The 12,083-nt window shown below is 42.5% G+C and overlaps 1 pseudogene; it reads right to left on the reverse strand.

Moving 5' to 3' along the window:
- LOC140906007 (cyclin-dependent kinase 2-interacting protein pseudogene) overlaps nt 1-10,631 on the reverse strand; it is a 29,242-nt pseudogene extending 18,611 nt beyond the window's left edge.
- Nucleotides 10,632-12,083: the final 1,452 nt, after the last annotated feature.

A 12,083-nucleotide genomic window follows, 5' to 3' on the forward strand; every position in this document is an offset into this window, starting at 1 on the left:
AGCAAACTGGAACAGAGGAATTGTTTTGAAGTTGCAGCCACAGCAATTTGTTCCCTGGGTTTATCAATATTTAAAAGCTTATAGAATATATTTTTGATTTTTTTAAACCACATCTTAATCTTCCATTTATATAGCACCTTTCATTCAGAAGGGTATCAAAGTGCTTTACAAACTTATATAAAAACTGCAGGCACGGATCATTTCACCATCCATTAAATGACAGTCATGGCTGTGGTGAGCTTTAGAAACTGTTTAAAAGCACACAGCATCACTAAACAGTATAGGAAGGGAATTAAAAATGCTGTATCCATTCGGGACTGCAGAGAAGACTTAATTTCAGCATGAGTTAGGTGCCTAGGTACTTTTGAAAATCCCAGTAGGTACTTATCTGCTTGTTTACGCACCTAAATACTGTACATTTAAAAATCTGGACCTAAGTAGATAGAAAGTAATTTCCCAAGTGAGCAGTCAGGCCATGCACCAACATTAACATCCATTTTCTAAAGAATTCTGGGATTTTTTAGACAGAACATTAGTTTTACCCGTCAGTTGAAAAACACCACTAGTGCAGTCAGTATCCCTGAGCTCCTGTGCTGGGTTATTGGTTCAGTGACCGAATGAGCTGCATCGCCCTGTGGGGAAGTGGGCCATGGAGCTCCTGCCTCCCAAGGGCCAGCTTTGGCTTAACCTGAGCTCCCCATGTAGCCACATTGCTGGGCTGCCCTGCCTCCCCTGGCTGCAGCATGGGCCTTTCCCCTTCCCCTCCCAGGACCTCCCAGGGTGTGAGCAAGGTGAAAGGACAGGACTGAGTCCTGAGGGGCGGGAGGGGCAGTAAGAAGCCCATGCAGACTGAGAGGGGGCAATAAGGAGCCCAGATGGGAAGTGAGAAGCCCTGTGGTAGAGTGCAAGGCCAGGGCAGGGCAGGGCAGCGGAGCGAGGGTGGGGTCTTGAAGGGAAGAGGGGAAGTGGGGCTTGGTCTCAGGGGAAGAGTTCAAGCAGGACCAGTCCAGGCACCAGTGACTTGCATGCAGTTAAGGCCCCTTTAAGGACTCCAGTTTGGACTGGAGAGTGAGTCTACCCTGCACTGACCTGCAGCAGTAGCTCCTATCCTATGGGGTTGGGCCCAGCTTCCTGCTCCTGGCATTGCAACCTGGCACATGGGTGGGGTCTCAGCAGTGCTTAGGTTTGGCCCATCCACCCCCTCTGTCATGATTGAGGCCACAGTGCAAAATTTGAGTGACTGGCTCTGGGACTCAACACACACCAGGCTGCAACAGCGAGGGCAGGGAGCTGGGCCCAGCCCCGCAGGACAGGAGTTGCTACTGAGGAGTGGGCTTGCTCTCCAACCTCTTCCTTTCCACCCTTGGTCCTTCCCTGAGTACCGGACCAGTGGCCCACTTAGAACCTTCCTATGACCCAGTGCTGGTGGGTTGTGACCCACAATTTGGGAAATGCTGCTTTATTAAAATCCTGAACACAAAGAAAAGTCATGGACAAACAAAAAAATAACAGGTTTCAGAGTAGCAGCCGTGTTAGTCTGTGTCCGCAAAAAGAACAGGAGTACTTGTGGCACCTTAGAGACTAATAAATTTATTTGAGTGTAAGCTTTTGTGAGCTACAGCCCACTTCATCTGATGCATCTTAATAAAATAAAACAACAGTATATGACATTTTTACTACTGTGACAAACCTGCAGCCCTATTAATAACGTATTGTAACAGAGTAATCTGTGCCCCTTAAGGTAGTAGTGGCCCATGGCCAGCCAACTCTGGTCCAGGGCCCAGCCCCACTAAGAAAAGGCTTACTGGGACATGTCATTCCCTGAGGGATCTGGGAAATCCATCCTGTTGTAGGGAGGGTGTCAGGTGTCAGTTACATGACCAACAACTGGTATTAGAGAGACAAGATGGGTCAGGTCTTTTATTGGACCAACTGCTGTTGGTGAGAGAGGCAAGTTTTTGAGCCACACACAGCTCTTCTTCAGGCCTGGGAAAGTTACTCCCAGCGTGTCACAGCTAAATGCAGGGTGGAACAGATTATTGAGCATAAGTGGTTAGCACATATTCTAAGGGACCATTCAAGGTAGTGGTCTGTTAACATCTCTACGGTCATAGGACAAAAAGAGGGGGTTAGTGGGTTTCAGATTGTTGTAATAAGTCATAAAGTTAGCATCTCTGTTCAATGCATAATGTTTAGTGTCTAGCAAAATTATGAATTTAAGCTCCCAGGCTCGTCTTTTGAAAGCGTTATGCATGACTCCTTTGAGTATGAGGACTAATAGGTCAGTTATAGAGTGACCGCTTTGTGAAAAGTGCTCACACACAGGTGATAGTGTTTTTGTCTTATCATTTTCCTGTGTGAGTTCATTCAAGAGCGTAGTGATTGTTTGGTTTCACTCACATAGCTGTTATTGGGGCATTTAGCGCACAGGATGAGGTAAACCACATGTGATGGGCAGGTGTAGGATCCATGGATCTTGAAAGGTGCGTTGGTGGGAGGTGTTGATCATTGTAGCAGTGGAAGTATGTCTGCAGTTTCTGCATCCGTGTTTCTGCCATTTAACCGTGATGCTTGGAATACCTTTCCCAGACCTGAAGAAGAGCTCTATATGGCTTGATAGCTTGTCTCTATCACCAACAGAAGTTGGTTCAGTAAAATATATTCTCTCACTCACCTTGTCTCTCTAACATCCTGGGACTGACACAGCTACAACTACACTGCATACACCTACTGGTCCATAAGGGTAGCTTATAACAGTTTATCAGTGGGGGGGTAAATGAGGAGACTCTTGAGAGAGCTCAGAATCAGAGGGCACTGCCTGCTGAGGGAGAAGCCCTAGCTTGGAGATCTGCAGACTGCGAAGCACTAGAGGGCTACAAGGAAAAGAAAGCCCTGAAGGAGCTATTGGGGAGGGCTATACAGATTGTGAAGCAGAGAAATGCAATACAAGGATTGCAAGGACTGAAAGAAACTGGCAAGCCTAGAAATGAAAGCCCAGAGACCTGGCTTTCAGTGAAAATGTTAGTTTATATCAGTAAATCATGCCCCCAAAAGGGGAAAACAATTCAAAGCACCAGTTGTGGTGGTTGGTTTCACTGGGGAAAGAGGAGGAAACTGAAGCAATGTGTTGTCCCGGCACTGGACTGGGTAAACTTCTGCTACACTTATATAAAAATACTTAGATTATGTCACAAATCTGCACACTCTATCCTAGTATAATTTATCATAATACCAAGTTTTCAGGTCAGCCCACATAAGCAGAAATTTATGTTCCCCACATGTTTTCAGACCATCCTCTTCATTTTTGAACAGTGCCAACATCACATCATTCTTCCCCCATGCCTTTAGCTTCGGCTCTAGATATGTATGTCCTTTACTTGGTGGTTCCACTTCTGAAGGAGGGCTTCGACTCTGATACTGGGGGTAGGAAGGTCCTGTAAGGAAAACAAGCAAGGAGGATGGGTCTTAGCAGGGCATGGGTTGGTTCTAACTCCAATACAGCATCCTGATGTCATCCTATCTCCCAGTGATGAGTAACCTTTTCTCCTGGCATTGTGCCTTCTTCTAGCCACCTCCACATTAACTGTCCAGTCCTTAAAGTGGTGAATTAGCCAGTGCCCTGAGTTCTTCCTTTTCAGCATTTTTATAGTCCTAACCTCTTTATAACCTGTGGCATTCACTGTTTCTCAAAGCAGCACTATTTATCTTTAAAAGGGGGTGGTGTCATTGTGATTTAAACATTGGCCTCCAACTTCTTGCTGTTTTGACTTAATGGCCACTAAACTGCCTGGTGATTTTTCTTTTAAATTACCTTTATTGCATCCTAGTATAGAAGGCTGCTTAGTGTATTATAGCCACATGGAATCTATTATTTTCTTTAATTCTTTGTTGTCCTTTCATCCTAACTGATTACCGTCTCAGTCAGACTTTATCAGCTCTGTTCTGTGCACTGGACTGTATGACCTAAATTTTATGACCTTGTGTCCAAAATCTAATTCTCTGCTACAAACTCATATTTCTCTGTTGAGCTTTTAAAGACATTTTCTTCATTAACATCACAAAAAGGCATTGGAAACCAAGTGAAACAATATGCAATTTTGCATTGCACACAAATTCTTCACTGCAGTGCATTCAACTAACTTCCCATTAAAATTGCATTTTCTTCCCACCTCCTTATTTTATCTTTAGCAAACATCTAATCTACTGGTGGCACGGGGGTATCTATCTATCTCTCTTTGATTATTTCCATTAGCCACCAAGCTTTAATTTTGGCTACTTTGCTGTGGCCACTAAGTTCATCACATGAAAATTAAATGCTAGCAAAGACTGTAATATGTTAAAAAATAAAACCCAGCTAGCGTATTTCCACAGAAGTAGTATTTTTTTTTAAATTTCAGATTATATTACCATAAAATTAAATAGAAAAAAGCATGAATCCAAATTCCAGTATAATACTAACTTTCAGGTGGTAAATTGTGGTTCTCAGTGAGGAATATCAAACAGTTTCAGCAATGACGACAATGGGAGTATATGAAAAAGAGAATAAATTATGGACAACTGTGAATGACAAGGCTGTAATGCCATCCAGATAAATCAGAACTGTGCGCTTGAATAACAAGATTTTCCCCCCCTGCCTTCATGTATCTCATGAGTTCCACAGGAATTTAGATTGTTTCAATAACTTTAAAATTATACTATGCACTAAGAACTACCTCCAGAAATCCATCTCCAATCTTAAGCAAACAAAAGTATTATGATGTTGCTGTAAATACAGTTTTATTTGATCTTTCTACTTACTAGGCATAGCAAAACTTTGTTAATCACTTTGGTAATTTGAGTTTCCCTGTGGTTCTTGGAAGTAGAAATAACCATAAGGTTGAACTGTCTCAGACAAAGATGTATCTTTATTAAATAGCTGTAATCCTTTGTAAAGTAGATGTAATGTTAGAAATGTTGAAAGAAGTGGCTATGTGTACAAAGTATGTGAACAATGGTGACTACTGTGGAGTACAGGAAAAAAGAAAGTAAAGATTTTATAGGAAGTCTGTAAAGACTTTTTTCATGATACATTCTGTAAATTAGATTAGATAAAGAACTTGCTAGAGTAACTACATGTTTAGTTCATGTCGGTGAAAATGTTGCACCATTGGTTCCAGTAAATGTTAATGCTGGTTCAGAAAAACAAACATGGAAAGGGGAAAAATGGTATCTTTATGATCTTCTCTTTTTATCTAGGGACACCAAGGACCAGATTTTGCCTGATCTCTGTATGCAAGCTGGGGAGATGGTCACAGAGAAATTTCTCCTTCCACATTCTCTACTTCTTGTAGCATCCTTCTCAGGAGCTAGCTACAGCTGAACCCTCTGCCTTCATCCATACACAGATACTGCTCTATTCCTTCCCCTAGGAAAACAAACTGCAAATAAGGCGGGGGGGAGCATGGCCTTATCTTTCTCTGCCCACCTGAACTCTACAGGAGAGTTGGATGGGTTCAGGAAGAGGAATACATAGCAGGTGAACATTCCTCCACTTAGGAAGGAACAATCAGTTGCACACATACAAAATGGGAAATGACTGCCTAGGAAGGAGTACTGCGGAAAGGGATCTGGGGGTCATAGTGGATCACAAGCTAAATATGAGCTAACAGTGTAATGCTGTTACAAAAAAAAGTGAACATAATTCTGAAATGTATTAACAGAAGTGTTGTATGCATGACACTAGAAGTAATTTTTCTGCTCTATTCCACATTGATTAGGCCTCAACTGGAGTATTATGTCCAGTTCTGGGCACCACATTTCAGGAAAGATGTGGACAAATTGGAGAAAGTCCAGAGAAGAGCAACAAAGATGATTTAATGACTAGAAAACATGACCTATGAGGTAAGATTGAAAAAATTGAGTTTGTTTAGTCTGGAGAAGAGAAGACTGAGAGAGGACATGATAACAGATTTCAAGAACATAAAAGGTTGTTACAAGGAGGAGGGAGAAAAATTGTTCTTCTTAACGTCCGAGGGTAGGACAAGAAGCAATGGGCTTAAACTGCAGCAAGGGCGGTTTAGGTTGAACATTAGGAAAAGCTTCCTAACTGTCAGAGTGGTCAAAGTGTCTTCCCAGAGATATGAAGCTGAAAACAGAGACTACCTTTACCTACTGATAGTGGTGGGGGCAGATACTTTGTTCTGGAAAAAGGACTATTGAGGAGATAACCAAACAAGGACAGAGAGTCAGAGGCAGGAGGGGAAATTTGATGGCAGCAAAAAAGCAGAATGAAGTAATGCCACCCAAAGAGCCTACGGGGAATATGAAGGACTTTTATCATTATAAATGTAACTCTTCTGCCCATCAGAGTTGGCAGCAACAAGGGCCAGGTTCAGTATCTAGGGGTTCCATTCCAATAACACAATGCAAAACCGGCTCAAGCCCCCACCCAGTGACCTGGGACAAACATATACCACCCCAGCTGGGCGCCTCCAAGAGGCAATACTTCCCCTCTCGCAAGCACAGAGTCTGAGTGTAGCAAAAAAGCCTTTTAATAACAGAGAGAAACAATGTTGCATTATGTTGGGGAAACACCACCAACAGGATTCATAACACAACCCGTGAGCAAAAACCCACCCCAAGCAAATTGGGGCGTGTCCTTTCCCTTGGGTTCTTGAGTCCAGCAACCCAAAATCACCCAAAGTCCCAAAAGTCCAATGGCCCAAAAGTCTCTGTCCCTGGTCAGGGCAGCCCCAGAGTTTGAAAGTTTATCTGTAGAGTTTTACCTCCCAACCTGGGTGGAAATGGGGGGCGGGGAAAGGGGAAGAGGTAAGGGGCACCTTACATGATCAGAAGCTGATTGCCCCACAGCTCCATAGGGCTCCGCTCCGCTCCACCAGCCAGTCCACAAACTGCTCTGCGTCCCACAAGCAGCTCCCACCATCCCCTGAACTACTCCACCAGCTGGTCCACAAACTGCTCCACTTGGCTCGGCATCCCACAATCAGCTCCTGCCACCCCATGAACTGCTCCACCAGCCGGTCCACAAGCCACTCCAGCTGTCCCACAAACTGCTCCACAATATATCTTCAGGCTCCCCCACTACTTAACACAACACTCAGTGATTTCAGCTCTTAGTCAGTTTTTAGCTCTTTTGTGATTTCAGCTTGTATTAGGGGAGCCTCAGTGCTGGTGCACCATTAGCCCAAAGTGAATTCAGCTCAGCAGCCTGTAACTAGACTCCTAATAGAATCAACATTAGCTCTGTTATGTCACAGTGGAGAAAGGAGGAAGATGTAATTAGCATGTAAGGCCCTCACCAGGGGGCCCATGCCACCAAGTATAAATACCTGTCCCCAGCCTCTCTCAATTCACAGAGTTTTGGAACCCATGTCCCTTGCCTAGCGAGTGCTGCTTAGTTGATGGTGAATCCCTCCATCACAACAAAAGGCCCAGTACAGTTCCAAGCACAGTTCCCATAATCAGGGTAATAACAATTTATTCTTCCTGCCCCAATAACAGCGACACTGGGGATCCCACAGCAGCCAAAGTGACCATTTGGGCAGCTATGGGCTCATGCTAGGCGGGGTGGGTGTGCCTATGCAAATGAGATCAGCCCCTGAAGTTCTTTTCCACAACTTGCCACACCTCACCACCAGATGTCAGGGTGGAGCTCATCCTGACTCTGCTTACATAAATTAGTAAGGAGTAGGAAAGAAAAGTCATTTAATAAGTGGTGAGCTATGTCTCCAGCCATTGACTCACTATGTTTAATAGGGTGAGTCATTTTGCCTCTCTGCCTCTATTGCCTCGTCTGTAAATTGAGAATGATAATACTTTACCCACCTATTTGGCAGGGGTTTTATGGGGATTAGTTAGTTAATATCTAAATGGTACAAGTGCAATATAAATGCTATGGAGGGGTGCTCTTCCTGGGGCATTGCTGCTCTGTACTACCACCTATGCAGGGCTGTGTCTAAATGACACAATCTACCCTATAAAACTAGTAAGCCGCCTCCCTTCCAACAAAAGTATTTACCCAGCTGTCCTCTTTGAGGAGGTCATCACCTTCTCTTATGATATATCAATTTAACATAAAAAGTCACTCACAATTATAATCATTGCCATTGGATAAACAATTCTGGGTTTCTGTTTTCCCTCCCATTACCAGTATTTCTCCAAACATTCCTTCAAAGGTAGGAATCACTCTTCATGTGATTATGTCCTTTTGGAACAAGTGTTTTGGGATGCTAATTAAACTTCTTTCTAATGCTTACCGTCCCTGATCACAAGTATTAATTTACCAGAAAGCCCACTGACTGCTTTGTCTCCAAGTTTAAACTCATAGCTGTTAGCCTTCTTTCTTTACATTAATTCTGTTCTGTGTCAGGCATGAATTATTGATAGACTAAAGGCAATCACTACAATGGGTACATTTTCTAAACTGAAAAGCAAAATACCCTTGAGCCTTGAACATAACTCCCTTTGACATCACGATGTGGTCCTTAGTGTTAAGCGTCCCAGGTGATTTTCTGTACAGTCATTGGAAGACTTTTTATGTAATTCCTAGCTAATTTCCTACAGTACATGAATGCCAGCATATTTTAAGTGCTGTATCTGCAGATAGAAAGCTGCAAAATGTTTTTCAGGTAATCATGAAATCTAAAGTGGTTAGCTTACCATGACCGAGTAATGCATTCTGCACAGATCTGAGTGCTTTAGTATACTTAACATTGTGATTTTTCTCTGATCTCAGGTATCACATTTAAAAATGTCCTAATCTTGTAGTTTTATAGCTCATCTTGAATGTTTATCAACAGAAGCTTTCATGGAGCGCACACACATACGCTTTAGAAGTACCATATATTTATTCTTATTCCTTTCTTGTAGTAATCAGATTCTCTCTCTGGAGGTATTTTTCCTCAACCACCAAGAAATTTACCTCAGCTTAGAATATTTTGTCTTATAATAGCCATATTCTTGTTAGATTGTTTTAATTTTACAGCCTACTTATGGTAATTAGTAAAGCTACCTGTATTCTGGTAGCCACAAACAAAAAGGGATTTTGGTTCTAGGCCTGTCAGGCTGTTATATCCACAGAACTGATCTACCCATTTGGAGGTTCATAAGAAGCTGCACTCCCTTTGGGGAGCTCCAGGATTGGTTGTGCCTCCGGGACAGAAAATCTGGGAACTCTCAAGCATGCAGGAAATCATAGAATCATAGAACTGGAAGGGATCTTGGGAGGTCATCTAGTCCAGTGCCCTGCACTCAAGGCAGGACTAAGTATTATCTAGACGATCCCTGACAAGTGTTTGTCCAACATGCTCTAAAAAAACCCCAATGATGAATATGCCACAATGTCCCTAGGCAATTTCTTACTCATTGTGTTTTTCCTTCTTGAGAGTGATAGTCTGCCATGCTTTTAATATTTGCAGTGTTGTTGTAGCCGTGTTTGCCCCAGGATATTAGAGAGATAAGGTGGGTGAGCCTTTAATATTATCTTTTAGGCTCCTCCAACCTTCTCTCACGGGGGGGATTTTAATAATTTATGATGGATTTGGAGTTACTCTATGCATTGTTTACAAGCTGTTTATTTCAACTATTTGCTAAAATAATAAAGATGCCTATCCAAGGCTCTAGGCACCCCAGCATAATTAATTATACAATAAATGCAATTCCATTGACTCTCAGCAGCATTGAAATCATCTGTCCCACAGGAATTCAGCCAGCTTCATCAACTAGGAAATATAGGAAATGATGGTCATCAAAGTCGCATGGTTTTGTTTCTCCTCCTTGACTGAACAACTGAAACTTTTAAAATGTGAGAATAATGAATAGCAAATCACAATTGCTGTGTTCGCACATGAATAACCTTGTTTGCATGTGAAAGTATGTCTTCATCTGAAGAAAAACAGCTCTTCAAACGAAACGGGATATGGACATCAAGAAACTAACTAATCATGTAGAACTCAAATGTTGGCAAACACCATTTCTGCCGTATTCAGCCAGTTTTATTCCAGATACTCCTCAATGTTTTTGTCACCTCTCCCCATTCTGGTCCCTGGGGGTATGTCTACACAACAAAAAAAACACCACAACTGGCCCATGCTAGCCAACACAGGCCCAGGCTGCTTCATTGCTGTGTAGACTTCTGGGCTTGAGCTGGAGTCCAACTTCTAGGACCCTGTGAGATGGGAGGGTCCCAGAGATATGGCTCCAGCCTGAGCCCAGAAGTCATACAGCAATGAAATAGTCCTGCAGCCCAAGCCCTGCGAGTCTGTCAGCTGGCATGGGCCAGCTGCAGGTTTTTCTTTGCTGCATAGACATGTACTGGGAAGCTACATATAATCTTGTTCTCTTTGTCTGACTATTGTCTCTAGCTCTATTAAGTTTCTAAGTGTGTCCCATTTCATTGCTTGCTGCATTGTCATTGTTTGGGCTTCCATATACTTATTCTTGGTCTCCTCCTTCTCTTCATAAAGAGCAGAATATCTGTTGTGAGTAACTATATTAAAAGGGTCTGTTGACATTCGCCTTTTCTCTTACCAATCTTCTTACTTGTCACAATCTTCCATCTCTTTTATTCCTTCCATATGTTTCCCATTCATTCTCTCATCCTGTGATATGTGTCTGATGGTGCCTTTGTCCATGTGCCATCTGATTTTTGTTTTCCCTGTTACCTCTGAATGATTTCAACTTCTGTTTCAGCTCCTCTATTTTCTTTCAGTAAATAAAACTGCTTCCACACCTATGCAAATCTTGCACCTCATACATTCCTTAACAGAATCCTCACAATAAGAAATGTTATCTAACCTAATCTACGTTTTAAAAAAAAACAAACAGTGCCTGTTACTTAAATTGCTTCATCATATGTATTTCTTCTGGCAGTCACATAAGCTTCCACGTTTAGCAAAGCACTTATGCACGATCTTAATTTTAAAGTTAAGCACATGCTTAATTTCTTTGCTGAATCATGGCCTTCAACAGGATCTCCCCTTTCAAAACCCTCTTGGCAAGGGAACTATAGAAATGTCTACAGATAATTGCAGTTATATAATATGCCCCCATCACATCAGTTTTAAGAGGATTATTTTAGTGCTTAGACAAGTTAACTCATGGCTAAGTACCATCAGGTTTAATACTCTGCATCTCTTTATTGCCAGGAAGTGCAGTTGTGGATGGCTCAGTCTTAGTTGCTTCACAGGAGAGGTTCTTGGAATAGTTTAAGGCTTCTTTTGTACCTCTGAAGTATGGGGACCCATTTGTTTAAATCCCAAAGGCCAGAAGGTAAACCGCGTGATACAACATAGTTTATTTTTGTGAAGCAATTTCCAGTCAGATTAAAGGCAGCCTTGTTTCTATATCTGTTTGGAGAAATCCTGAAAGAAGACTTTTCCTCACCTTGTAGCATGGATATTAGGTCTTTCTGGCTATTATCAGGAGAGTTTTGTGGTTCCTAAAGTTGTGCAGCATCTTCCTGGATCATGTCCCCCTTTCCTTCAGTGGGGTTTATAGTGTACTGTGTCCTGAGACTGAGCACATCTGGGAGCTATGTAGCAAAGAATTAACAGCCAAATCTTCAGAAGTGATAACTAATTGTGTGTTTGAGTATCTAACTTGAGATACCTAGGCTCTGATTTCCAGAGGTGTTGTGGATCTGCAGATCCCATTGAAAAGTTGACTGTCAATGGGGTGTGATCTCATCAACAGTGAAAATCAGACCCATATATCATGTTGGGCGCCTAAACCCTGAGGCACACAAAATTAGCAAATACTGCTGAAGTTTGAGAACTAATGGGGCTTCCTGTTCAACCTACAGGCTGGGATCTTCAAAAGTGCTCAGCACTAGCCAAATTCTACTCTCATTGAAGTCAGTGGGAGTTTCCTGTTCAACGAGAGCAGAATTAGGCCAATCCAGACCACCTTTGAAAATCCTCCTCCCCGCAGTGTATTTACTGTTTTGACAGCTCCAGACTTTCTGTATCCTCGGTTATGTTCTCAGACAGCAGCTGCGTGTTTTGCCTTATAAATGGGTTAACTTCAGCTGGGATGCTCTGCTGTGTCAGTTTACTTGTTAAAAATATCAGCTTGTGTTAATAGCT

This window comes from Lepidochelys kempii, chromosome 1, assembly GCF_965140265.1.
Source record: "Lepidochelys kempii isolate rLepKem1 chromosome 1, rLepKem1.hap2, whole genome shotgun sequence".
NCBI classification, from domain to species: domain Eukaryota; kingdom Metazoa; phylum Chordata; order Testudines; family Cheloniidae; genus Lepidochelys; species Lepidochelys kempii.